Raw genomic sequence first — 25172 nt, 5'->3', positions numbered from 1 at the left:
TTTTTTTTTACCCTCCGCATGCTTCAATTGTTTTTCGACAATATCAATAAATCGGCGGAAACCCTTTTCTTGCTCAAGGATTCGTATGACTGTTAGTGTTGCTACCCTACACGAACATTTGCTTCTTAGTGGAGTGCTGAAATAATAATACTGCAAACAGTGACTTTAAAACTAGTGCACTCTCGAGATATTGACAGCTAAAATTTGCACGACATTATTAAGTTTTGTTTAAAATATTTTACGCTGTTTAAACATGCAAACATTTTTAAGATGGCGGATCATATTCTTAAAAAAAGGGATCCCGCTCTTAATAGCATAGCTTGAAAAACAGCAGAATTATTCTACGTGGCAGAATAATTGTACTGTTTTTCAAGCCATGCTATTAAGAGCGGAATTTACAATTTTCTTCTCCGACAGCAATCATGCAATTTGCCCGTGGTTTGTTTGATGCTTCGCCCTCTTCAGAAGACTTTTTTTGCACACTTAGTCGAATATGCACAAATTCATTGACGGATTATTTAAGCTTCGTCCTTTTTGCAAAACGATATCAGCGGTATTATGCAGATATCCTTACACATATTTATTCCGAGCAGGATGAACACGCAATCAAATCCTTTCATCATAAGGACCTCCATGATTAAAAATTTCCTTACCATTATTATCGTTGTACAACTTCGACGCTTTTATGCGCAGAAGCAGCCATTCCTCCCTTCATAATTTAGTTTTCCTGACTCCCTGGTAGGTTTCATGCGAATAAATAGTTTCTTCAGACTCCTTATTTCATATTCCATCTCATTCTTAAATTATCCACGCCTGAATTATTAAAAGAGAACCCTTAAGGGTACGAAATTATGGATTAAGAGGGGGCGAAAATATTAAACCATGCGAGATGTATCTAGCTTCAGTCGCATTCTGTGTAAATGCTGTGCAGATTGGCAGTAAAGACCTTCTTGTTCATGGTGATGATATACTGCAACTCAGAAAACAGGAGCACTAATCGTAGCTACCTCATTCACGTGTATTGGTCACGTGATTCTCAGACAGGCAAATATGATATCCGCGGTGGAGAGAAGACAGAAAAAGAGGAGGTGTGGGAGCGAACCTTTTGCTGGAAGGATCCAATCGGAGGTAGAGTACGAAGAAAACTACTCCGCGTATCCTTATGAGCGAGTCCTATTCAGACTGGCTGAATTCGGACAGCAGCTCTTCACTTAAGGCAACCCGTAAGAAGCTCGTAGACCCAAAGAGCATGCGATTAGTCATTAGGTAGTCTCCCTTCCACGTCGAAGGGTGCAGGGTTAAGGAAATTAAGTGATATTTCTTCTAAATATCTTGCAAGGTAAGATTTTTTTCCTTCTGTGAATGAAAGAAGAAAAAACTGATGAACATTGTACGCCATCGCAAGTTACTTTGGGTTGAAACTCATTTCAAGGAGAGTAAAAGCTTTAAGACCAGTGATTTTATCCCATAAAATTTAATTATTATAAATTAAGGAGAAGTTCGTTTAACTCTTGGAATTTGCTAATTGTGTGTGTCTGTGTGTAATTATGAAATAAAGTGATCTCTGTTTATGGTGAACAAACACCAAATGCTTAACATGTATTAAACTACACCAAAGGCCGTAAATCACAAACACATTTTCTTTTCACCTTGAATTGGTAAAGCATTCTGTTTAAGATTGTGATTTTCAGAATGATGTGCAAGTTATGTGAAATCGTTTGCGGAAAACCATGGAGAAGATCTACCCAAATGCAAGATCCATATTAATGATCAACGGGTACGTATCGGACTCCTATTAAGTTAGAAAGAGGAGTCCGACAAAGCTGTCCGCTCCTCTTCGCACTGGCTTTAGAACCTTTGCTAATGAAAATAAGCAAGAACAACGAAATAAGAGGAATTCTTATTTCGTTGGTATTGGTTGTTATTAGATGGCATTGGTAGGCGAATTCCTACCAATTTTGCATGCTCATTCCCTAATCCCTCTCTACAGGGATTAGGGAATGAAGGATAGAGGGAAGTCGAGGTATTATACAAAGCAGTGGCGTCGCTTGCCCATTTAGGTTGAGTGTGCTGTCATGTGGCGTATACAACCTGCGCTACAAAATTCACGTCAATTTGACTGTGTGATTGGATTTTTACTGATTTATGAAAGTCTTAAGAGTGCATATCCCATCTGCGCTCATCTTAATTGGTACAAAGCAATTAACTGTAGGATAACTTTCAAACTTTAGTTTATCAATTAATATAATTTAAATATGGAAAGCATAAAGGTCAAATGCACAATAGCTATGCTTCAAGCACGCCGTTTATGTGAGAAGCACAAAGCATTTGCGCTTCGTGGTAATCTTAGACTATCATTGACTAGAGTGATACACGGATATTTTGTTACGATTTTTAAATACAGCCATATAACTCGCCAGAAATCGGAAAAAGTAATCACTTGAGAACTTATTATTTTTCCGGATTGAATAACTCGTTTTCCTTACTTAGTATACAAAAATCGATCCTCATTCGATTATAATCATACATAGAATCCACGAAGGCTCTGGCAAAAAACAGGATATTCAGTACATCATAAACACTGTATATAATAAAAAATTGTCTATATCGGTGTCATAAACACGTTAGTTCACACTTTACGCACGTAAAACAGATGAAATTCGGAAAAAAAAAACAGCAACTCATGACAAATGAAAACGTTCAATTCGATTGCTTCACACAATAACCAATCACCGTCTCTGATTTCTGGGTGCTATTGTCTCAGTGCACACCCTGCCTTGCCTTCTGGGTGGTTTTAAACCATTGAACGTTAAGAATTTGACACACTGCGCGATATGCGCGTCTGTTGAAAGGGTTCAAAGGTGTCAGTATTTGTGGCCGCACACTCGGGCTATAAACACGAAAGCGATGCAGTGTTTAGGCATCGAAAAGTGTCCTCTTCGTGAAGCTTTAGTGGATTGCGTTTCATTTTAGGAATCACGCAAAACCAGGAAACAACTAAGGGAGTCTTTAACTGGAATAAATGCAAAAATATAATATAGGTGACATTGCTATTCCGTGGGTGTGCATCGCACACCCGGAATATTCGCCCATGGTACATAGGATATTACAGAATCTGAATGTCAATGGGTTTGGAAGGTTTATCAGCTCGCGTATTACGAGAATGTGTTAGGGAGTTGGTAGTCCTTATGACAAGAATGTTTAATATGAGTCTCAGTTCGGGTAGAGGGGAATGGAAGGAGGTGAAAATAGTTTCATTGCATAAAGGTGGTTCCAATACGATTCACTAATTGTAGACCAGTTGGCATTTCAGGAATGGTGGTTAGAGGATTGGAGACACTGGTTAAAGACAAAATTCAGGAATGAGAGGATAGAAATGGGATATTGTATGAGGGATGGCAGCATGGCTTTGTAAATGGTAGGTCATGCTGGTAACTTCCTCACTTTCTACAATAGGGTGATAGTTAAGTTGAGCTAATGGCTACAAGGTCGCACTGTTGGACTCCGCAGTCCAATAGTGCGACCGTGTAGACCACAGGGCTCTGTACTTGGGACACTACTATTTAATTTTGTTATAGGAAATAATCTAAAGGGAAATATTCAGTTGTTTGCAGGAGATGCAAAATTAGGTAGAGCAATAGTCCATAAGGATGATATTTCTAGATTACAGGATGATTTAAGTAGGTGGAAATAGGCAAAGAAGAATGGATGCTAATTTTATGTGGCAAAGTGTAAAGTATGCATCTTGGAGTGAAAAGATTACCAGGCTGTGCACTGTACTGGGACTGTACTCCAGGAACCTGAAGCGAGGGACTTGGGGTGATTGCAGAAATAGCTAAAACAGCTCATAGGATTACCTAGTTAATGAAGAACCATGACGTGCAGAAATAAAATCATTATTCCACTTTATAATGCTTTGTGATATGGCCCTATCTCGGTTATTTAGCACGGATCTGGTCACCTGGATTTCTTGGAGATTTTAATGAGGTGGAGTGAATTCAGAGGAAAGTAACTAAGATGGTGGCAGGAGTGTGTGATCTCCATACGAGGAAAGACTGAAGATGTGTGGATTACAGAAGTTGGTTGATTGGCAGATAAGAGGGCGGATATGACAGAGACAAAAGATGCTTAGGAGGGTTTATAGGATCGATATGGATGAAATATTTCAGTACATAAATAGTATGAAGAAAACTACAGGTCATCCATGGAAATTGAGTAAGACTGTGGTTACTAAAGGGGTGAGACCTTGACTTTTTCCTTGGAGAGAGTGGTGAGTGAGTGGAATGGATTGCCACAGTCAGTTGTTTGTGCCTTGTTGGTGAATGATTTCAATACAAAATATGACAGATATTGCGCACGTATTGATAATTGTTGATTAATGTTTTTTTTTAGTGGACCTACCGAGATTAGTCTTTAGACTCAGCGAAGGTGCTTGTATAATGATACTGGAGTTATTATTATTCAATTTATGATTGTACGCTTTGTGGAAATGGGTCGAATTCCACAGAGTGTATTCCACAATAGAGTATGGTAATTTATAAGGCAAGTTGTCGTTTTAAGTTTTCATATTCTGCATATAATGACATAAAAATTCGACTAATAGGCCACTCACAGCTTATTTTAACTAATACAGAATTTGAGTTCCTTACATCATTTAAGATAGTGATACAAACAGGATGTTGATGGAATGGTTTCGAAGTTATGAAATATGCTTTTAAAGTCGTACCAACCAGCAGAAAATGGTAATAAACATAGAATTCGTGATACAAATATCGCAATATGCATACATAGCAATAACTGTAATAATATGTTGAAACCTAAAAATCAACTTTACCTTTCAATATAATGTCGGTAGCATCATATATATATATATATATATATATATATATATATATATATATATATATATATATATATATATATATATATATATATATATATATATATATATATATATATATATAAAGTCTTTTACCTTGGGTATAAAAAATGTTAAAGATACCAAGCTATTTTAAACCTGGTTTTACTCCATTTCCCAAGTAAGCAAATAGACAAACAAGTCAAGTTTGCGCCTGCAAGTGATGCAAGTCTAGCTGATCCTACAGGTAGTGCAAGACCAAGGCAATTCGTGGTCAAGGTAGCATGAGCTCTGATCACTAATCTTAATATTTACCCTTAATGCCAAAACACATCTCCAAGAAGGGGATGTATGATGTTTTGTATTAAAGGCAAGGGGCCTCTACCCAGACCGGTGTCGACCTTTATTGAGGTCTCATCAGTGGGAGCCAGGCTAGAAATATCAAGATTTAGTAATACAGAGCTTAACCAGGTTTAAAATTGCTTGGTATTTTTAACATTTATTATACCCAAGGTAAAATACTTTCTACATTTATATCTCCTCCAGAGATTTTTATTTAATAAGGTTAAAACACCTTATGGCAACTTGTTCTGGTAAAATACTTATAAGCTCTGTATTACTAAATCTTGGTATTTCTAGCCTGGCTCCCACTGATGAGACCTCAATAAAGGTCGACACCGGTCTGGGTAGTGGCCCCTTGCCTTTAATACAAAACATCATACATCCCCTTCTTGGAGATGTGTTTTGGCATTAAGGGTAAATATTAAGATTAGTGATCAGAGCTTATTCCACTTTTACCATGAGTTGCCTTGACTTGCACTACTTTGAGGGTCAGCTAGACTTGCAACACTTGCAGGCGCAAACTTGACTTGTTTGTCTGTTTGCTTACTTGGGAAATGGAGTAAAACTAGGTTTAAAATTGCTTGGTATTTTTAACATTTATTATATATATATATATATATATTTCAGATTTCAACATAATATGTTGAAATCTAAAAATCAACTTTACCTTTCAATATAATGTCGGTGCCATCCTACTAACGTTTATATATATATATATATAAACGTTGGTAGGATGGCAGGATAGGATATATATATATATATATATATATATATATATATAAACGTTGGTAGGATGCCACCGACATTATATTGAAAGGTAAAGTTGATTTTTAGGTTTCAACATATTATGTTGAAACCTAAAAATCAAAAGATATATATATATATATATATATATATATATATATATATATATATATATATACAGGGTGTTCGGGATAAATTTGACAGTTTCGTAAGGAAAAAGAAAATCTTCTTTGTATCTATTAAATTTAATGAATTGACAAAAAACATTACAGGCAGAGTTAATTACAATACTATCAACAAGATTTACTCAAAATAACCACCATTAGCATCGATCACAGCTTCAATTCTGCTTCGGAACCTCGAACAAGCTGATGCTACAGTCTCCCTGGGAAGGGCCGCAAAAACTGTTTTAATTTTATCCATTAACTGGGCTTTTGTATTACTGGAAGTGCGATTGGTGTCTTTTTCAACTGCGCCCCATACAAAATAATCCATGGGGTTAAGGTCTGTGGAGTTTGGAGGCCAAACATTTGGACTGGTGAAGTCGTAGAAATTTTCAGACAACCATTTTTGACTTTTCCCAGAGGTGTGGCAAGGGGCCGAATCCTGCTGCCATACATACGGCCTACCATTGGCTACCCTTGTTATCCAGGGCTTGACTACAGTTAGCAACTCCACGAACAAAGCCCGAATTCCAATGCCAGGGTTCTTCAACACCTGTTCCTGCAGATTTGCGAGGAATTCTGCTGTACGAACGCAATCAGATCGTCTGCTAGGGATCTTTCTTCTTGCTACATCCTCGTAGTCACCATTGCAAGTCTCTAGTTCATGCCTGATTGTTTTTATTGTATTCAGGGAGCATTGGGCAGCAGTCGTAATATCCTTATTTTGATGGCGGGCACGAATCATCATGATACAAGTTATTCTCTTCCATGATTCAGGTGGGTTCCAGCTATCCATCCTTTCTGACATCTTGTATATGAATGAAGAAGGGTCCAAACTTTTAAATGAAGAGAAGTGTGTGTTAATACATGTAACTTACGGAAAAATATAATTAATTATAAATATGTCAAATTTATCCCGAACACCCTGTATAAAAGATAACGCCTTTTTATTTCCCTATAGAAAAATAAAATGTAGGCGAAGCCGTTTTAGCCGTACCTAACTTTCTGGAGATTAGCCAATTAGAGGTAACTGGCCCGAGATTATCACTAACATACTACACGGCGTCTGGTAAAGAAAGGAGGCTGATACGTGGCGCCATCTCGTGATCGCTAATCTTAACACTATGTTTATCGTCTGAAAATAGTGCAGGGACTGTACGGTCGATTTTTTTCAGTTTACGGGGAAAAAAAAAATTGCTGATACCAGATATCGACTAACTCGGGAACCGGTGAAAAAGAAAGGTTTAGTAAGAAGTATATCTAATCCACCACTTCCGCTGAACTAGCTGCTAGTGTGCCTCAAGTAATCATTTTTAAGTTAACATTTCAGAATGTTAAGTATTAACTTTTTATTGATTAACATTTAAGATTAACTAAACTTCATCTTAAATGATAAGAGTATAATGTTTAACTCTTCGCAGATCATTGTCAATACCATAATTTAACTGTATGATCTACAGAAGACCATTACGTATTTTTCACTAAGTAATCCTATGTGTGTTATACCTACTTATCTCTTAATATTTAACATTTTTAGCAACACACAATATCATTATAATACGTAGACTGCAATAATTGAAATCCAGCATGTATGAATTGACACTTTAACATATTTTAACATATGCTAAAATTGACACTTTAACATAACAGGTAACCATTTTCGTTTGCACATAATGCCTCTGAGCCTAGTAAGAGGCAATGCCTATGACTAGGCCCTTTAATTTCAGTGAGAGCTCTGGTAGAGTCTCAAGAGAGTGGAAAGAGGGTAAAATAATTCCCTTGCGTAAGGGAGGTTCTAAGACTGTAGTATAAAATTATAGACCGATCAGCATCTCAGGAGTGGTGGTAAAAGTACTGGAAAAATTGGTCAAAAAAGAGAATTCAAGAATGGTGGATAAAAAATATGATACTGTACGAGCGGAAACATGGCTTTGTGTAGGGTAGGTCATGGCTTTAGTAATTTACTAACTTTTTATAATAAAGTAACAGTTGAGTTCAATAAAGGAAATGGCTACACGATGATTTTGCCGGATTTCGCAAAGGCATTTGACAGAATACCAGATGGAACACTGTTACTCAAATTAGAACAAATGGGAATGGACATGACACTGGTTAAGTAAATAAGAGGGTGCCTGCTGGACAGATATCAAAAAGCGTATGAAGAGGCAGTACCTGAACCTGTGCACTGAACCTGTGTTTAATTTGTACAGAAATGATGTAGGAAATAACCTGAAAGGAAATATTCAGTTATTTTCTGATGATTTGGAATTAAGTAGAATAATAGTTAATCAAGGCAAAGTGCAGAGCTTGCAGGAAGATTTAAATAGGCTGTCAGTATGGGAAAAGTTAATGGGATTATCATTTTAATGTCGAGATATGTAAAGTTATGCATTTTGGGATAAACAGATTACAACATGTGTGTCATATGATGGCACTGTACTCCAGGAAATAGATGAATAGGTGGTGGTGGTAGACAAAGAGTTAAAGATTAGAGGACATATTGCTGAGGTAGCCCTTATGATTACTTGGCTATTGAAGAACACACTAACACGTTGAGATAAGGAAGTTGTTCTTCCTCTTTATAAGGCCTTGATACGTCCACATCTGGATTACTGTGCTCAAGTCTGGTCTCCTGGTATTTTGGGGATGTGGAAGAGGTGGAGAAGATTCAGAGGTGAGTGGTCTGTGGAATATTTTCTATGAAGATCGATTAATAGCAGATTGTGAATGGATAGCAGAAGTTGGTTGATAGGAGAAAAAGAGGGATATGATGGAAATGCCTAAGTTGCTTAAAGAGTTTCATAGGATTGATGCAGGGGAAATATTTTGGCACTTTGCTGGAAGTGGGCAGAACAAGAAGTTGGATAAAGGTGTGGTTAGTAGGGTGTGAGGATTAGATTTTTTGCTTGGAGAGTTGTGAATGAGTGGAATGGGTTCTCAGAGTCAGTTGTGAGTGCTTTGTTTGTTAATGCGTTCAAGGAGAGGTATATGATAGAATGTGTGGTGGAGGGTTTGGGTTTCCCATAATGAGCCTTCGGACTCCATGGAGGCCCCCATGCAATAATAATCATAACAATCATGTCCGGATCACTACATCACTTATTTTTTGTTATTTCTCTTTTAGCATCATTGACAAACAACTAGATATTATTATTATTATTATTATTATTATTATTATTATTATTATTATTATTATTATTATTATTATTATTATTATTATTATTATTATTATTATTATTATTATTACTATCGCAAGATCCCATGGAGTCAGACGCATCTAGTAGGACCCTTTTGTTATATACACAGCTCATCATACAGCTCCTTGAACACATTCAAATTCTCAGACAATGCATTCCAATCATTTACAAACCTCCATTCAAAAACCTGCTTCTTACTTCCTTGCTCGCACCCTCCTTACATAACTTCCAATATCATGATATATACCCTGAAGGCTCTTGCACTACATGATTAAGTTTACATTATTCTTAATCTCCTGTCAATAAGTTTCGTTCAAAAGTGTTTATTACTTGTGCATTGATTAACTGAATCAATCCACATAGATCGTGGTCTTCCTCTGAGTCTTTGGCTACATTTTGTCATCAAACACCTGTTTTTCTGACTTTTCCTCTTCCATAGCGACCATACCATTTTATGTTAGACTTCCTACCACGTTTCTGAATGCAAATAATAGCAAGGTCCTTCCTAATGTCTTCATTTTTAATATGATTCTGCCATCAATGCTATCTGTTCTAACCAACCACAGCAGCTTCGCTAATTCTGTTTGTCATGCTTAATTTTCCACCTGCACTAAAATTGTGCCTAAAATAACTCAAATGTTTTAGACGTTCTAAAGTTCGCTATTCGTGATGCAGATGACGTTATCACCGTTCTAGCCTATTTTCAGTCTTTGTGCTCTTATTGCTCATTTTTATACCTAATTCACTGAAGCAGTTATTCAAGGTAATTAAGGAATCAGACGTGTACTGAATGAACATCTCCAATTTTGATTTCGGCCTCTTTCCTTCATAATATGATCCATAAAGATGATGAACAACAGTGGAGATAATGTTCATCCTGATCTTGCACTAATTTTAGTTCAAACCACTTTCCTGTGCATCTATCAATTCTAACCGCTGACTCAGAACTCAGGTATAGACTGTGTTGCTGTGATATGTCTCGTTTATACCATCAATGTTGCATTATGAACAGCCTTTTTATTCTCATATGCCTTTTCCAGATCTACAGAACTTATATTAAGTTCCAATATTTCTGAAACTTTTATTCATCTGTAACAATAGTAACAATTTTCATTGCCTTTTCTCCAGTATTCTTGCATAAAAGTGCTCAAAACAATGCAACTGTCTTTTCTGTAGCCTACTGAGAATGTTATCAGTGTAATGCAACTCTTTCCTTACTCAACCATTTGTCTTTTTTCAATCCATTTTGTGATGTTGATTCTGCTTAAGCACTTTGATTCGAAAGCTTTTAATCCATCTTCTTGTTGTTTGCCAACAATCCAGCTCTCTGTCCTGTAGAGTACCACTTGGAGGATCCTTGAATTGATGAGATTAGTCTAGGTTAAAGTTAACTTTTTGTTTCTCCGTATTTTATTTAACTTATTCCTTGCTGCCCATCCTAGACTAACTCTGTGCTTGATAGTTTCTATCATACATTTTCTATCTACTAAATCAAAAGCTTGCTTGTATTCTATAAAGAATAGAAAAAGATAAATGTTTGCTTTTCTCCAGTCAAAGTCTCCGTAAGATGCAGATTGCATCACTGGTTCCTCTTCACTCTGAATCCCCTCTATTCTTCTTCCATTACTTCTTCATGTTGTTTTTTTTATTCTGTTTTGAATGATTCTAATAAATATCTTTTAATCTTGTCTTAGCAATGATATGGATCTATATTTGTCCCATTTTCTTTTAACTCCTTTTTTATGTATTGCGATGATTTCACATACGTTCCAGTCATCAAGGATATCCTCTTTTTCTAATATTAGTTTGTATAAATAGTTCAGTATTGTATAGTCGCTTCTCCTCATCCCTCCCACAGTTCTTTTGGAATACCGTCCAGTCCAGGTGCTTTTCATTCTTCATTGATTTTATTGCCATGATAACTTCTTCTTCTAAAATTTTTGGTTTAAATTCTGTTCGATGTATTTGAGTGGCATGATGGGCCTGACGGGTGTAGTCTTATTTATGAGTAATTGCAAAAAGTGTTTTGTCCAGATTGTTTCTATTTCTGTTGGGTTTCCTGTCACCTCATCACCATTGTGCTTGGTGATTAACTCCTTGCAGTTTGATTGATTTTTTTGTTCCAGTGTTGTTTTTTAAGTGCGTCTCTGTATTCTTTTGCTTTAACATCCAGCCATTGGATCTTTCTTTCTCTTCATTTCCTGTTTACTTGTTTCTTGAGTAGGTTGTAAAAGATTCTGTTTTGAAGGATGTTTTTTATTTATGGCTTGCTTTTAATCTCTCTCTCTCTCTCTTTCTCTCTCTCTCCCGCTCTCTCTTCCCTTCACTAATTCCAAAATGTCTCCAGTCATCCATTAAGATTAATAAAAAAAATAATTAAATTAAAATATAAATATAAAAAATAAAAATACTACATAGTTATTCTTTTTGAAGTAACCCAAAACCCTTTCTGCTATGTCCAGAAAATTTTCTTCACCTCGATTTCAGCCGTGTTCTATGCCTTTTCTTATTGCTCCAAGTTTCCCCTGTAATCAGTTTACAATAGTGATGTTTCTGCTGGGTTTTTAAGTTTGTTGATGTCTATTATATTTTTCTTTGGGTGATATTTTATTCTTGGTGAATTTGATGTTTATATTGGATGTAAGGAGTTTTGTATCCATACATATTTTCTTGAGGATTTTCACATTTTGAATTGAGCCTGTCCATCTTTTATTAATTAATGTGGTTTTGACTTTGAAGATGAATTAACGTGCAGGAGTATCAAAAAAATCGAATTTACGTGGAATTATAAGACAGGTGATTATATGAATCTTAGAAATCAGTTTGGTGCAGTTTCATGGATGGAGGAATTGGGAGGTTGAGATATCATCAGAGCCTGGTGAAGGAATACCTGCTATCAGCAATGGCAAGTTTTATACAGCCAGTGAAAAAGATAACATGATATGAAATGGGAACTTTAGATGAAAAATATATGGAAGAGATATAAAGAGTGGGAGGGGGGAGCAGATGCCTGAAGAATATGACTCAGGCCAGGAGAGTGACTAGTGTGATAAGGAAGGCAAAGCTGGAATATTGGAAGAGTTGGCCCTGAGATCCAAAGAAAATCTTACCGATCCTTTCTTTTAGAGTTACACGGTGATCAGTATTCATTTTAAAAATTTATGGAATTTACAACCGTGTTAAAAAAACTTTTTATTATCCATATACTGCAGATGATGATCTTGATGTGAAGATCGAAACGTCGGGATAATAAAAAAGTTTTTTTAACACGGTTGCAAAATCCATAAATTTTTAAAATGAAAATCTTAGTGAATTCTTTTGTTAAGTGGCCAATAGAAGGAGAATGCCTGTGGAAGAATGTCGTTGTTGGATAAAAATGGGAATAGCGTGACGGATGCAAAGGACATTGTGAGCTTGTTCAGTGAATATTTTATTGGATTATTTCATCCTGGAGAAACAAGTTTTAATACTTTAGAAGTGCAAGAAGAGAATACGTTTCAAATACTCTGAGAGTGTGTTTCAAGTACTCTGGATGTCAATAAATGACTTGGACTGAATGGGATTTTAACACTGGTTTTAAGAGAATGCACTAAAGAACTAAACAGCTCCATTAACCTGGCTTTTCAATGAAAGTCTGGCCACAAGGAGTGGAAGGAAGATAAGATAGTGGCATTGCATAAGGATGATAGTAGAATGGAAGTGTTAAACTCTACACTAGTTTGTGTTTCAACAGTAGTTAAGATTTTGGAGTAATTAGTTGAGCGATCATTTGGGCAGATGAGAATAATGTTATCGATGAGAGTCAGCATGGATTTTTGAAGGGTTTTGTTAATCTGATTGCCTTTTATAATAAAGTGACAAGACCTGTTGATGAGGGAAAGGCATATTCTACCATTTTTATTATATATCACAAAGAAATTTGATTGGGTACCACATGATAAGCTGATATTTAAAAGTTACAGCACATGGGTTCGGATGTCCGGTTAGTGAATTGGATTGGATTGGGAATTGACAATCTGATAGGCATCAATGTTGTGTATGAGGGAGCTGTATCAAGGAAGCAGTGAGTTACAAGTGGCTTCAGACAGGGCTCTGTAATGGGCCAGTATTGTTTAATATTTATATCAATGATATTCTCGATGGATTGCATGGGGATATTCATTTGCTAAGTGAAGATTATGTGATTATGATATTAGATTATGATTTGATATTATTGGATTATGTGAAGCAGGAAAGTGTTATTAGTAATAGTGCAGGTGTAGTAGCCCTTCAAGCAGATTTGAATGAGGCATCAGTTTAATTCAGCTAAATGAAGTCTTCAAGTTTGAGATACATCGATGGGAGGCTGCATACTCTTTTGGAGGAACTGTACTGGAGGAATTGGGGGGAGGAGGGATCTGGAGGTGACGGTTAATAGAAATCTGAAATTTAGGGGACATATTGCAAAGGTGGTGAAGGTAATCCAGAAGATTGCTGCAATACTGAGAAGGATTCTGACCTGCAGATATAAAACAGTTGTCATTCCATTGTATAAAGCCCTAATCAGACCACACCTGGACTATTGTATTCAAATTTTGTCCTCAGGATTTGAAGAGGATAAATTAACCTTGGAAAGAGTGCATGAGAAGATGAAAAAATGATATCATTACTGTATAATGTTAGTTATTAAGACAGGCTGAGGGAATGTAAACTTCAAAGGTTGGTAGATAAAAGGAGAAGTGATATGATTGACACTTTTAAACTGTTGAGAGGTAGTTACAGGGTTGACACTGGGGAGTTCTTTCGCTTGGTGGAAGGGGTAAGGAGCAAGAAAAAGGGCATCCCTGGAAGTTGCAAAAGGAAGTCGTGAGCAAGAGTGTGAGGAGTGGTTTCTTTGTATGGAGGGTGGTTAACACTTTCATTACCAAGCTGAAAATTGGAATTTCGTGTGGTGGCCAAATTTTTTTTATTTTTTTATTTAGTTAGCGACGGTAACGCGATATCGCGTGATTGGCAATGAACGTGTTAAACAGTAGACTGAATTGCCTGATACAGTGGTGAGAGCACGAAAATTCAATAATCTTTTTGAACTTTCGTGCTCTAAAATAAAAGCCATCCCGAAGGAACACGGCCTTGTCGTGGCGGTTCGGATGTCCGGTTAGTGAATTGGCGGTGGTACTTGCGTGCTTCGGTGATGTTGAGAGCTATTTTGGCGGTTGCATAGCTACCAGCGGGACCACCCTTGTCAGACAGGTCTCAACTGAGGAGCCAGACTAACACTGTTCCATCCCCCATCTTAATGGCGAAAAGGAAGAAGAGATCAATACCGGATCAGTCGACTCCAGGGTCATCAAGGACTGCGTCAGATGTTGGGGATCCTGGGCATCAGGCGACAAGTGGGTTACAGGACCCAGCTCTCCTTGCTGGACAATCAGGGCAGGAAGCTAAAAAGCGACTGGAAGAAACCAAGCCTAAAAATTGGACTGTAGAAGAAAACAGAGAAATTACGAAATGTTTTTACAGATCAACACCAGAAAAACGAGGTTTCAGAAAGCGTATGCATTTAATTTGGAAACAAAAATTCTCGGAATCTGCAATAACAGAACAAAGACTTCTGGACCAAAAGAATTTCATTTTCCGTAACAAAATATTTACTGAACTTGAGCTGCAAGGGTTACGTAATAAACCAACAACTCCAGTAACAGATAATCATCAGGAGGTAGCTACATTAAACTTTGGAATTCAACTCAGTAAACATCCATTTAATGACATACCTCAGAATGTTTTGACAGAAGGGCAGTATAAAATGAAGTCAGGGATATTGGAACATATGATGAACTTCATAAATGACCGTACAAGCCTACCACCATTAAAAGCTTTACAACAATCTAAGCTAAAACAGCTCCTCTTAGACGCAAATGCTGTAATTGAAACCGTCACAACCAACAGTATAAAGGAAACAAATCAGCTCCTTTTAGCACAGCCGATATCATTTCAGTGAAGCTTGGTTGCAAACCGAAACAGCAAAAGCCGAGGATGAAACAATCTGCACCATGGAAAATCCGGTTAGAACGAAAGGCTAACAGACTTCGAGCTGATCTAAGCAACTTAAAGAGTTTTAAAGAAGGACGGTTGAAAAATAATAACATCAAAAACAAACTGATTAACACATATAATATGGCGAACAAAACAATTGCTGAAGTTACCGAAGAGCTAAAACAAAGAATTACAGAGACTGCGCAGAAAATTAAAAGATATGAAGCAAGAATAAACCAATATGTACAAAATATGCAATTTCGAGAGAACCAACGTCAGTTCTTTCAGTCTCTCAAGAGAAATACAAATGCAAACCATCATTCACCCGGAAAAGAAAAAACAATCAAATTTTGGAAGTCAATCTGGGATAATCCTATTGAACACAATAAAGATGCCTCATGGATTAAGGAAATAGAATCAGAAATGAAACAAAAACAAATGCAAAATTTTATTATCACTAAAGAAATGGTCAGTGCTCAAGCTAGAAAATGATAAAACTGGAGTGCACCAGGCAAAGACGAACTACATGGATTTTGGTTAAAGCATCTAACCAGTCTACATGATCGAATGGCAGAACAATTTAATTATTTGTTGCAGTCAGGCTCAGTGGAAGACTGGATGATATCTGGGCGCACTTTACTTTTAATGAAAGATAAGGATAAGGGTGCAGACCCAATTAACTATCGTCCAATAACATGTCTACCAATTATGCTTAAGCTGTTCACTGCAATCATAGCAAATTCCATATACCACTACTTATCAGATAATCAGATTTATCCGATTGAACAAAAAGGCAATTTTCAAAAATTTAGAGGGACAAAAGACCAGATCCTTATTAATAAAATGATTCCCAGAAACTTAAAAAGACGGAAAACTAATTTCAACATGGCATGGATAGACTACGAGAAAGCATTCGATTCCCTCCCACACTCCTGGATCCTAAAATCACTAAAAATATTTGGAATTAGCAAAAACATATGTTTGTTTCTGGCTACTGCTATGAAATCATGGAAAACAACATTAATAATGAATAATGACGATTTGGAGATATCAGTATTAAAAGTGGAATTTTTCAATGTGATTCCTTGTCACCATTGCTCTTCAACATTTCTTTGATACCTTTGTCTATGATTCTGAAGAAAACAAAACTTGGATATGAAATTCCTAAATGAAATATTAAAATTTCCCATCTGTTATACATGGATGACGTAAAGCTATATGGAAAATCGGCCCAGCAAATAGATTCTTTATTGAACACAGTTCGTATTTTCAGTCTGGACATCACAATGAAATTTTGTTTAGATAAATGCGCAATTTTATCTATTAAACGAGGAAAAATTAATGACACTAGCAGTTTTAATTTTGATGAAAAGAAATATATAAAAGCAATTTCAGCCGACGAACACTATAAATACCTAAGAATATTAGAAGCCAATGATATTCTCCACTCGAAAGTTAACCAACAGGCAGCATCAGAATACATCAAAAGAGTTTGAAATATTCTGAGAATAAAACTAAATGGATTAAACACAATTACAGCAATGAATTTTTGGCCTTTACCAGTGATCCGATACACAGCTGGCATAATAAATTGGAAAAAAGGAGACCTAGACAAACTACTCCGCAAAACTAGAAAACTAATGACTATGCATCATGCATTACATCCACGAAGTGATGTTGACCGTTTGTACCTACCGAGGATAATAGGTGGACGGGGTCTGCTGCAAGTAAGACAGGCTGTGGAAGAAGAAGAAATTGGTTTAAGAAATTACATCGACAATAGCTCTGAGCCAACGCTTCAAGAAATTACACAAGAGGGCCTTCTAAAAGCAATAGGAAACAAATCCGATTACAAAAAGGAACAACAAAATATCCGATATGTGTGGTGGAAAAATAGACCCTTGCATGGCCAATTTCTTCGAGATACTGAGGACAAAACTGACGTAAACAAGACATGGGAATGGCTTCAACACGGATACATTAAAAAAGAAACAGAAGGATTTATTCTAGCAGCTCAAGAACAGGCATTGCAAACTAATGCAATCCAAGCAAAAATTTTCAACATCAATAATAACAGCAAATGCAGATTATGCGATCAGAAAGATGAGACTGTAGAACATCTAATCAGTGTCTGCAGCAAAATAGCTCAAACTGAACTATAGATACCGCCATGATCAAGTGGCCAAAATAGTTCATTGGCATGTATGCAAAAAATATGGCTTTGCTACTTCTGATAACTGGTGGCAGCATAAAATAGAGACAGCACTGGAAAACGAAACAGCAAAAATTCTCTGGAACTTTAGAATACAATCTGATCGGCATTTGGAACACAATAGACCTGATATAACAATTATCGAACATCGATAGGTTTGGATTATCGATATTGCAGCACACCCAGTGATAACAACATTAACAACAAAGAACTGGAAAAAATGCTAAATATCGAGATCTGGCAATCGAAGTTGGCCGACTGTGGCGTAAACACACCAAAGTCATTCCAATGGTTATCGGTGCAACTTCAAAGAAGCTATCCAACTATTTACAGCAATTAAAAATCAACGAAGTGACCCCATATGACGTACAAAAAACAGCATTACTTGGAACAGTCCATATTTTACGACGCTACCTGACGGACTATTCATAGATTCTCGGGTAGAATCGGAACTGTTCTGCATCATCATTCAAATTGTTGTTTAAACGATATCTTGTTTTGACTGTGTATCAATTATGTGAATAAAATAATAATAATAATAATAATAATAATAATAATAATAATAATAATAATAATAATAATAATAATAATAATATAGTCTATGCAGTTCTTCCTTTCTCCATTGGGTGAAGTCCAGGAGTATTTATGGTTTTACCTTTGGTAAACATTGTGTTGGTAATAAATAGTCCCTTTTATTTAATGAACTTTAGTATCATTTCTCTTATGACATTTATTTCTCCTATTCCAAATTTTCCCATAACATCTGTGTAACAAATCTGAAAATCCTTGAATTTACATTAAAACCTCCTAAGATTATCAGGATGACGCTTGTTTGTATCATCTATTTCTTCAAGCAGCTTTTAAAAATTTTTCTCTGTATTACGCTTCATCATTAGAATTAGAATTAGTCCACTTGGATAATTTTAATATAAAGTTTCTTTTCTTTTTCTTTTGAGGAGATGGGTCTTAGAGCACTGATTGTGTATGGGACGTTTTCTGATTATAATCGCAACTAATTTTCTGTAGTGCTGTGCCCTTATTCCAGAGTAATGCGTTCCTCCTTCACTTGGTCTGCCATACCTTCTTCCGTCCGAAATTCTGATCATATTCCATCTAAAGCAGTGTTTCTCAACCTGTGGTCCGCGACGATGGGACAGGTGGTCCCCAGGAAGACTTAAATTAATAAATAAATATATATTTTTTAATTATCCAAACAAAACAAATTAAAACTGAATGAGTAAGTGAAAATTATTGAAATCAAATGGAGACTTAAAAAAACCAACAAATAGCGTCAGAATGTTCAAAGGCAGAAGATAAAAACCATATTGTTGTTCACTTCACCCCTCTTTTATTATTCGTCATTCTGTCGCTAAATTTGTAGTGGCAAAATGACGAATAATAAAATAGGGATGAAGTGACCAACAATATAGTTTTATTGCCATAGACAGTATGGCAAGATTTCTTAAAAGTCAAAAAAAGTGCCGGACTCTCCCCCACTCAGCTACGCCTCTGTAACTTAGTGGTCCGTAGAATTGTTTTAGGCATTTTATTGGTCCTTGAGCTTAGAAAGGTTGAGAAACGCTGATCTAAAGCATTTTAGCTCCTCTTCGAGTAGTCTTAGGTTACTAGTTTTCTGATGTTTACATTTCTGATGAGAGAATGTCTTCTTGAGGACCATATAGCCAATTGTCCACATGTCCGCTATGCTTACCACTGTTGGTGATCTACTGATCTTTAGATCTAAGAAGGGGAGAACGCCGTTAATCTCTAGTTCTGAAGTGAATTTAATGTTCTGATGTTGATTATTTAAGTGGTTTAGGAAGTTTTGAAGTTCCTCCAAACCATGTTCCCAGATAATTTAAATGATTTAATTTAAGGTTTTTGTTATACTTTCTCGGATTCCAGTCAGTTAAATTGTAATCTTATATATATCATCATTATATCTGGATTAACGGCTTTCTCCCAATCTTAGATCGAAAGATCAGTACATCACCTGACTGTCTTAAATTTTTAATTTTTCGGAAAACCACCCACACTGATAGATATTTGCATGGCTCTTCTCATCACTTCCCTCCTCGGAAACTGGGCATCATTTCCACCCTTGCCCACCGAGCAAGATGTTTCATTTCCACAGAAGAAGACCTTCAAACAGAGCTTAAATAGCTGAAAAACACCATCTTAAATAATGGATATTCATCTCGTAACATCACTAAACGTTTGAGACCACGCCAACAACCTCGACAAGAAGATGAATCCAACCCTATCACTCATATACAGTTACCATATATCATCTCTCTTACCCAAAAACTATCTAGGATCATGAAGAAAGTCAACATAAAGACCGACTATACTACTCTGCCGAAACTTCGTTCTTTTCTGAGTCGACCAAAACCAAAACACAACCAACTGCATTTTTCTGGTGTTTATAAAGGTTTGTGTGACTGTGGTTAACCTTATTTTGGACAGACAGATAAATCTGTTTCTCTTCGTCTTGAGGAACATAGACGTGACATCTCCTACAGTAGAACACGAGCGAGCGTCCTTTTCAGTCATGTGCTCTTCTCCGCAAACTCTAACCTCGAAGAACAGCCACACCAAGTTGATTTGGACCGCACAACCAATTTATATATATGCAAGGATGAATTTGAAAGACGAATTATAGAATCAAAAGAAATAGTTCTGGCCCCTTCACACTTGAACAACAATCTAAGCTACAATTTGCCTGATTCCCATAACGCAGTAATCCAATACTGGCGCTCTAAAATTAGCTGTCGCACACATTCAACACATGTCAACAGCAGCACGCGGTCACCTATTCAAATATAACTGTTACTATTCTGTTTCTTTTTATTAAGCTAGAGAGTCCATGTTTTTCACCTTGTTATTTTTATAAGTCTTATGTTTTTTCTTTCTCACCTGAAGAAGTCGGAGCACCGATGAAACTAGTCATGATTTATTAAAGGTTTTTGTTATATTTTCTGGAGTTCTAGTCAGTTAAATTTTAATTTAACTGACTAGAACTAGAGAAAATTCTTATTATAATGAATATAATAATAATAATAATAATAATGAAGAATATATATATTCTTCATTATTATTATTATACACTGTACTGATTGTTTTGTTACATAATTTACAGCCTTTGATTATGAGGATTACGTGTTGATGAGTGAGGTGGATTAATCCCACCTACTTCGAAGCTTGGGTTAGCTTTTAGGAAGAGAGGGGGATTACCCTTCAATATTTATGTTGTTGTTACTGTTTATGGATCGGATACAGGCATCGGATGCTGGTGATTTGTATATGAATATTAGTGATGTGTGTAAGTATATGTGATGTGTATATTAGTGTTAATGGTATATTTTCCACAGTTTGTGTTTTAATGTTCTGTAGTTGTCTGTGTTTTAAATTACTTGGTAGGTTGTTGAGTTGCGTGGCCATCTGATGTGATCTCACCAATGAACCATATGAGTTGTTGAAGGATGTAGGGATGTAGAGAGTTGTTGTAAGTCGTCTTAAACGATATTTAAGTAATTCCTTATTAATGTTGTGTAGGGTTTTTTCTGATTTTTAATACATCATCAGATTTTTGATGCTCAATATCCGTCCAGCACATGGCGAGCATTTTTAATGCTCGTCATGTGCTAGATGGATATTGGTTCTTCCGCATAAGGTGTCCAGATCACTGTTGACACGATTTTCCTGTGTAGTGTTTCTAATTTTGTTAGGTGGCTGTTTGATGTATTTGAATAGACTGTTATTCCGTATCTGAGTAGGGATTCGCAGATACCGTGATATAGGAGTTTTTTTATGTTGGGTGGAATAATGTCTTTAACTTGGAAGAGTTTCGCTGCGATGATCCGGAGTTTGGTGTGTAGGTATGCTATATGTTTTGTCCATTTAAGGTGGGAATCTATATACATTGTTGTTAATGCAGCGGCCTGTGTGACAATGTATCGATAGTGATGTGGGCCGTATGATTCTTTCTGTGTTTGGCGCCGTTGATTAGAATTGCGCTTTGGTAGAAGTATGTCGTGATTTCATTTAGGTCTTCTTGTGCTTTGCAGAGAGCCGTCTAGGATTGCTAGTAGTGCAGTGTCATCTGCGTATTGAAATATTTGACTTCTTATGGATATGTTATGAACATCGTTAATGTATATGTTGAATAGAGTGGGTGATAATATGGCACCTTGAGGTTCACCGTATTTTATTTGTATACCCCGATTGTGACATGTACCTATTTTGTTACTTGTGTTCTGTTTGAGAGGTAGTTCTTGAACCATGTATGCAGTGTTCCTCTTATACCTATCGAGTATAGTTTGGTGAGTAGTATGTCATGTTCAAGTGAATCAAATGCTTTGGTTAAGTCAAGCAGTACAAGGATGGCGTTCTTGTTTTTGTCGAGGGCTTTGTTTATTGTGTCGGCGATGTCTTCTAATAAAGTAATGGTGCTTTTTGTTTTCTGAAAGCCGTATTGGTTTTGTGAGATGATGTTGTACTTCTGTAAATAGTTCTGTAGTCTGGTGTGTGTTATTTTTTCTAGAATTTCTGAGATGACTGGTAGTGTAGATATTCGTCTGTAGTTCTGAGTATCGTTTCTTTTTCCGTGTTTGTATATTGGCGTAATTACTGCAGTTTTTAGTTGTTGTGGAATAATGCCTGTGTCGAATATTATGTTCACGAGTTTCAAAAGTATTGGATTTATTTGTTGAAAGTGTGTTATAAGGTCTGCGAGTCTTATTTTGTCTATTCCGAGTGGTCTTTGGTTTCAGTTTTAGGAGTGCTTCTTTCAGTTCCTGTTTTGTTATGGGTGGAAAATACATCGTTTGTTTTTGACTTTGTGTCGGTAGTTTTTTGTTGATCGTTGGTAGATTGTCTTTTTTGAGTTATGTGATGTTATTTGTGAATTCATGGTTGAATGAGGCTGCTAGTTCCTCTTGGTTTGTATCCTGACCCAAACTTTTTGCAATAAAATCTTGTGCTGAAGTTTTCTTTTTTCAAGTTACTTATTCGTTGAGTGTAGCTCATATTTGCTTAATGTTGTCGTTATATTCATGAATTTTATTATTACATGAACCTCCAGGGAATCCAATAACTGACGAGGGAGGGCACCTACTCCACAACTCTCTGTCTCCATCACTCAATCCACCAACTACAACGAACCGCAACTGCTTTCATCATCTACACCACCACTAGTATTTTCAAAGACAATCACAAACTTCCATGCCCATGGCGGGATTCGAGTCCACAACCTTTGGCTGGAGAGCAGATGCGCTAACCACTCGGCCAAACTTTGGAATTAATAATAATAATAATAATAATAATCTTCAGAAATAGTCTACGTTCTTAGGTTTTAGACACCAGAGTATTATTTCCTTATGCAAATTACACTGTGCAGGACAAACTTATATTTTTATTATCATCATCAAATGAGCATCTCCATGGAGTCTGTACTCGTGTAAGTCCTACACTAACTGCTTGTTAGTGTAGGACGCAATGCCATTAAAGTGGTTCTAACTCTTGTTTTTAATTTAAAAGTGTCATAAAGTAATTCTACTTGTCACGCTGAAGATTTACAATTCACCGAAATTGGCCAAGTGGAATCCATTATATATGAGTGTGCTGAAAATTCACCGAGCAAGAACAAAAGACGTCACCATCTTTACAGTTGATCAAGGGAAGAAAGGTGAGTCATGAAGTACAACATGTACCTGAAGGCTTTATCTTCCAAAGACAATCATATAACACACAGGAAATGCCTTAGGAATCTTCATTTTACATGTTCCAATGCAAAACGAGAGGAATGGAAATGCCTATACTGCAATAAAGAAACGCCGCCACCCACGGCGAAATCGATTAGACCGGAGACAGAATCGGACGATGAAACTGAACAGAAAAAAAATAAATAAATAAAAATAAAAATAAAAAAAAATACAGGTGAGTCATAATTTTAATTCCGTAAATTTATTACTAGAAAAATATTTAGAGAAAATAAAAGCCAGCTTAGTCGATCTTGTCCAAGAACTCTTTGATAAACAGAACGAAGAAATAACAAAAAAAAATAGTGAATATGAAGAGTTTGTTAAATATAATAATTTAACAGTCGAAGAAGTCTTACAAACGGTAAAAGACATTAAAACCAGCATTAATGTACTAACTGACAGGCAGCACAAATTGATGAAAGACATCCGAACTCGGTAAAGAACTTAATTCCCTAAAACTACAATACGAACTTTTAAATCAACAACAACAACATAAAGAAGATCTAGTCAAAAACGGTCTTCCATAAAGTGAATCAACAGAAAATATCAGAGACATAGTTATAAAGTTAGGTCATGCAATTCACATACCCCTACAGCATAATGATATTCAGACTATAAATCGGATTCCCAGGAAGAAAAAAAAAACAAGGCTTGCCACTACCCGCGCACCAGACATAGTTCGTCTGTTAAGCAAGTCCACAAGAGACAATCTCATAAAAGCTAGCAGAGTGAAAAAACCAGTTGCCAAGGACTTAAACGCATCGCAAGACAATACACCAATCTTTCTATTTGAGCATTTAACACCATTCAATCAGAATCTGTTGTATCAAGCAAGAAAAGACAAAAACAGAAAAAAAGTATCAATTTTTTGGATCAGAGACGGTAAGATATTCTTGAGAAAGTCACAAACTTCAAAGTCGATACAAATAAAAAGCTCGGAAAATATAGATAGGTTGCCAGAGTGAAACAAAAGACTTCAAATTAGTTCAAAAAGAAGACCCCAACACAACAAAAATGAATGTGAACCATCAGATAGATGTAATTACACCAGAATACATCAGCAATTGTATTTTTGACTCGCTTGATGCATGGAAACTCTATCCTGCATATTAACATCAGAAGCATCCGTTATTGTTATAGGCTTATCTGCGGAATTACACTGATATTATTGATATATTGGTCCTAACAGAAGTATCCATAACTAATGACGAAGCCACTGCTTTCCAAATTCCAGGCTTCCAACAACATAGATCATGCCGCCAAACAAAAAGAGGTGGTAAAATATTAATATTTATCGAACATAAATTAATAGCAAAAGAAACTGTCTATCACTTTGAGCATGCTGAAACGCTTTGCATCGAAATCACTAATACCACCCATAGATAGCATCCCATAATACTAAATGCTATTTTCAAGCCACCAATCTTAAACATGATAAAATTCTTGCGCGAACTCAATTGCTGGTTTTCACGCCAAGAAATATGCTTAACCGAGTACCTAATGACAATCTGCGATATAAACATAAATATTACAAACGAAAACCAGAACAACACTGTACAATACCTAGACACGCTATCCATGTATAATCTAATACCAACAATAACATCATGTACTAGAGAAGAAATATTCGGAAATACTATCACTGCCTCCTGCCTAGATCGTATAAACATCCGAGCACTACAGCGCATCAGTCATAAACTACAAAATAGCAGATCATTACTTCACGGCTCTAAACCTGCACACTAAGAGAATATCCATGCAATGCTTCACATATGAAAAGCAACACAAAACAATAATAGACGAAGAAATAGTCAACCATGAAATAAATAAACCCGACTGGGAATATGGATCAGATTCAGCAGATATGTTATACAACAT

Source organism: Typopeltis vanoorti, chromosome 15, assembly GCF_054136105.1.
Source record: "Typopeltis vanoorti isolate ZY-2024b chromosome 15, IOZ_Tvanoo_1.0, whole genome shotgun sequence".
Classification (NCBI taxonomy): domain Eukaryota; kingdom Metazoa; phylum Arthropoda; class Arachnida; order Uropygi; family Thelyphonidae; genus Typopeltis; species Typopeltis vanoorti.
Note: the sequence above shows the minus strand (reverse complement) of the source record.